The following is a 5335-nucleotide window of genomic DNA, read 5'->3' on the forward strand; positions in this document are numbered from 1 at the left end:
TTCTGGGTGCTCCAGGTCCAGAAGTATCTTCTTTGTTTCTTTGGCCGGCTGGAAAGAACCTTGGGCATCACACTCCTTGGGGTTGGGGGACAGGGCCAGCTGCTTGCCGGCCATGGCCATGACTCGATCCAATATCTTCTTCTCTTCAGCAATCACGAGGGACTCGGGCAGCTGGCTACTAGCTGCCGCACACTCGGAGGATTTCTTGTAGTCTCCGGCTATTGTGATGATGCCCTTGGAACTCGGTATCTTCATCTTGAGGTAGGCATAGTGGGGTACAACCATGAACTTGGCCAGAGCAGGTCGGCCAAGCAAAGCGTGGTAAGGGCTCTCCAGATCCACTACCTCAAACCAAACCGCCTCTCGGTGGAAATGATCCTTGTCCCCGAAGAGGACATATATCTTGATCTTGCCGATTGCGGAGCAGGACAGGCCGGGTACGATGCCATGGAACACAGTCTGACTAGGCATGAGCTGCTTCGTCTTGATGCTCAGCTTCTCCATGCTGTCACGGTACAGTATGTTGATGCTGCTCCCACCATCTATAAGCACGCGGGAGAAACGGGCAGCTCGCCTTTCTGTTGCGAGGGTGGCGTCCAAAACCAATGTGTAAGAGCCGGGAGACGGCATCACCTCTGGGTGATCAGTCTGGCTCCAGCTGATAGGCCTTTCTGACCAGTGCATGAACTTGGGATTATTGGATGCAACTACGTTGACTTCTTGATGCTGTCGGCATCGGCTACGCCGGTCTTCTGGTTGGCTTGTAAATACGACATAGGCGGCATGCTCGTCGGGGAACTCGTCTTGAATAGCCCCGACTGCTGGTCGAGCGGACGGCTGCGGAGGGGCCGGAGGCGGCTGACCAGCAGGCGGAGGCGGCGCTATCCCCTCGCCCTTGGAGATCCGCGTGAGCTAGTGGCATTTCCGGGTCGTGTGGTTTGAAGGCTTCGCGCCGCTGTGGAACTTGCAGGGGGCATCAAGTGCTTGCTCGTAGGAGAAAGTCGGCTGCCAAGCCGGCCTGCTGCCTTTCTGCTTCTTGGGCGTTGGCCGCCCTTCAGGTTGTTCGTCTTCGACTGTGGCCACCTGCCGACTGGTGGAAGGCGGCATGGGAGCCTTGCGCTTGTGGTCGTTCTGGTATGGGCGCCGGCTGGAGTCTCCTGCCGGCGTCTTGGGACTCGGAGCGAGCACCTTCCCGGAGGCGTCTACTCGGAGCTCGGTCTTCATTGAGGAATCGGCCGTGGCGTATTTATCAGCTATGACCAGCAGCTCATCGAGGGTAGTCGGCTCGTTGCAGAGGAGTCGGTGCTTGAGGAGGGTGCCTTCTCGGCACCCAGCAGTGAAGTACTCTATAGCTTGAACCTCGTGCACCCCTTCGCAGGAATTGCGGAGCTCGGCCCAACGCGTGAGGTAGTCGCGAGTTGATTCATTGGACCCTTGTACACACAAGGAGAGCTGTCGGGGCTTGGGACCCCGTTTGTAGGTGCTGGTAAAGTTGAGGATGAAGGCTTCTGTGAAGTCTAGCCAGCTGTTGACACTATAAGGCTTGAGGCTGTTGAGCCAGGTGCGCGTCGTGCTTTGGAGCATGAGGGGGACATACTTCACGGCAACACGCCTGTTGCCATTCGCGATGCTAACCGCATTGGAGTAGTCGATCAACCAGTCTTCCGGCTTCGTGGAGCCGTTGTACTTGGGCGTGTCTCTTGGGAGCGAGAACCCTTTGGGGAAGGGCTCGTCGTGGATGCGGGGGCCGAAGCAAGGCGGGCCGACATCATCTTCTTCTTCCAGGGCCAGGGATCACGCGAGGCGGTCGATCCGGTGGCGGGCGTCATTCTCGCCGACTCCTTCACGGCGGCCCAGTCAGCCGCTGAAAGTCGGATGCGTGACAGGCGGCGGGGTGGGATATCTCTCCCCACGAGGCGGAGGAGGAGGCGGGTCGCCCCGCCACTCCACAGCTCGAGGGCGGCCTTCTGCGTCACGCTCGATGGAGATTCGAGTCCGGCTACGGCTGGCAGCCGGCTCCTTTTCTTTCCTTGCACGGGTGTTGCCCGCAGTCAGTGTTCGGGATGTCGCACCGTGCTCTCGGCGTGGGGGAGGACTTTCGGCGCGGACACTGGCTTCATGCCGCTCTATGTCCGCGTCGATAAGCTGCTGGATGCGTCTGGTCATGTAGGGGAGCTCATCGGGCCCCAGTCCATTCAGCTCGTCTGCAGCCGCCTGGGCGGCGTGTAGGTTCTCGAGAGGCGTGGCATAGACTGGGCAGTCTGCTCCTAGCACGTCGGCGATAGCGGCACCGCGTTTCTTGATGATGCTGACGCAGCTCGGCCCGTCGGGAGGCGGCATGCCGAAGGCGGCACGGTCGACTTCGCACTGGTCAGCCTCGGTGAGGCGTCTCATGGAAGCTAGCTTCTGGCCCTCCGCAACGAGGGCGAGGCGGCGCGCCTCCAGTGTCTTGGCGTCGGCGTTGGCCGGGATGGGGGCGGACAAGTCGTGCAGTGCCGTCTGCAGGGTGTCGTGCGCGTTTTCGCCAAAGGCGGCGCCGTGGATGATGACCAGTACCTCGGTGATGGCGCTGCCGCTGCTGTCGGCCCGAGGAAGAGGGTCGTTGATGATTACTATGTTGGTGTGGAAGGCGTCAAGCGACGCCGTGTCAGAATCGACGAGCATCGGGTCGGTGGAGCCAACCGACTCCAAGTCCGCGGCAAGCTCGCCGGAGACGTGGAGTTGGTCGAGGAGGCTAACGAGGTGGCTCTCGGGGCAGCCTGTGCCCGCGTCGGACGCGGGCTTGGCGGAGATAAGAGCCTCGCCAAGAAGATCGGCGAGGCAGCTCGCCACGCAGGCGTCGGCGACGCCTTGCAGCGTGTCGGGGCAAGCGCCATCGGGCGAGCCGGGCTGGCTATGCACGCTGGGAACGAAGAGGGTTCCCGTCCAGAACAGGTCTCCGGACAACGGTGCACCTGGCCCCACGGTGGGTTCCAAATGTCGGGTGGTTGGTGCGACATATGCCAACGGGTGGCTTATCATTGTGGGAGCCAATAAAACATCGCCGATGCCCGGAAATGGGATAAGGCGAAGACTTGCACTCCGGCGGATCTTACCCAGCTTCAGGGCTCTCCGTGGAGATAACACCCCTACTGCTGCTCTGCGGGGTCTCCGCTTGGTCACTAGATCGACAAGTAGCTACAAGAGGCTCCTTGAGCTGTTCGGTGAAAGGATGAAGAAGGGCAAGGCAAGCCCGCTTCTCCTCTTGATGTGGTGTCTAAAACTACCGAAAAGGGACCTTCCCTGCATGGGCGCCCTGCGGGGTTTATATAGGCCTACCCCCCAGGGGTACAATGGTAATCCGGCTGGGCGTGGGCCCTAGCCGTCTGTGTCTACGCTCGCCGGCTTCCCCGCCGACCGATGGGGCCCGCCGACTGGTGGACCCCGCCGGCTGCCGGCCTTCTGGTCGACAGGCCGGTCCCACCGCTCGGGGGTCTTGTCAGAGGCTGGTTACTGTTGCCTCACATTTGGTGACGAGGGCTTTGTCGTGGTAAGCATGGCTAGAGTGCTGCCACCGGGTGGCTTATCGCTGTAGCCTTACCTCGTCTTATCTCCTTAACGAGGCGCCTCCTTCGAGGTAGTGAACTAGCCGGCTATTGGGAGTCGACCATACCCCAGGCCAACTAGGGGAGGCCTGGCCGCCTTTAGGCGTCTCCCTGACTGAGGGGGCCCGCCACCCACGGGTCGTACTGACAGCTCGCCGTGGGTGACGTCATGGTCAACATGGCAATAGTGCCGCGCCAGACGGGTGATGGTCGCCCCATACGACACACTGTGGCCATGCGCGTCCTGGGATTCGGGGGTGGCAGGCTTTACTGTAGCCACGCCTCATCTCATCGCCGTTATGTGGGTGCAGACTCTGAGGGCACGATCTTGGCCGCCTGCTGGGGGGCCGGCTTCTTGGAGTCGGCCTTCTCGCGGCCAGCTTCCTGGAGCCGGCCCTCTCGTGGTTTTCTTCACGAGGATTTTTAGGGCTGGGCCGCCTTCGTGCAGCCGGCCTGAGAGGTAGCCAGCTGGGGGAAGACGACCCCACACCTTGGATGCTTGGAGGCTTGGACAGCCTATAATTTTTCTGGAGAGCCAAGGGGAGCCGGCTAGGCTACCCGTGGTCATTTACTCCGACAAAATGATCATCAAGAATTAGTTTTTGAGTATCCATTGTTATACATGTTGGCTACACATGACATGGCACTTTCTTATAGTCAACAGTTGGCTATACTATTTAAGTATTAACCATGCCCTTATACACCTAGACGGAGGGATTAAATCAGGATCACTTGGAAGGGGGCAGAGGATATGTAAGAAATGGTTCATCATAAGTCTTTCACCAGTACTGTAGTAAAAATTCATACATGGAATATTCTAGACTAAACCATAAATGGATACACTTTTATTCATGCGCGATACTCCAATAGAGCAAGATCATTCATGGAAGTCTCCACATGCTTAGACAGTGGATTACATTGAGCGAAGACTAATGATCAACATTTAACTTGATAATGCAGATGTCCAGGTGAACCTCCTTGGAGTCCCTGTGCACATTGTTGGGGGTCAAATAATATCGTGTGTCTTCCATGTCCACATTGGCAGGAAGGTCCCAGCTCGGCAGAGTTCAAGTCAGCTTGACGTAGCTAGTGTCGCCGCCCACGTACCTCCGAGGGGTAGTAATAGTGAGCACGCACCCGTACATCGGCCTCGTGTCAGTGTCAGCGTCAGTGGCGTCGCCCCCGACACACACTACAGAGACGGGGCGGCGGCCTGCGCGGGCCTAGCCGGTGCCCACGATCAAGAGGAAGACGCTGTTGTCCTCCTTCGAGACTAGCAGACGGTGGTGAACCTCCAGCGACTCCGGCACGATGAATGGGTAGCACGTCTCATACTTGATGTTCTTCGCCAAGGGCCAGTAGTGATCCCCGCATGCCTGCGCCGGGTGATGCACTATGTCCGCCGGCAAGCCCCAAAATGGCACCGGGCACTCATAGCAGTAGATGAAGGGCTCCTTGGAGGCATCGACCAGGCCGTCCATGAAACGGGAGTGGCTGTAGGGGACATTCCGCCAGTTGAATATATGAGCAAGTTACTACGAGATTTAGTCCGAATAAGCACAAAATAAATCATGACGACTATAACAGAGATTAAAATAATCATGCGGACTAGCATAGTAAATGAACAGATCGAATCTAGGACACATACTAGAAACATGAATTCTACCACGATTTCGAACAGGAAGGACCGAAACACATACGGTGCAACGGGAGCAACAGCATTGGCGTTGAGGTTGTCGCCCATGTCGTTG

The sequence above is a fragment of the Triticum aestivum genome, chromosome 6A (assembly GCF_018294505.1).
Source record: "Triticum aestivum cultivar Chinese Spring chromosome 6A, IWGSC CS RefSeq v2.1, whole genome shotgun sequence".
Lineage (NCBI taxonomy): Eukaryota > Viridiplantae > Streptophyta > Magnoliopsida > Poales > Poaceae > Triticum > Triticum aestivum.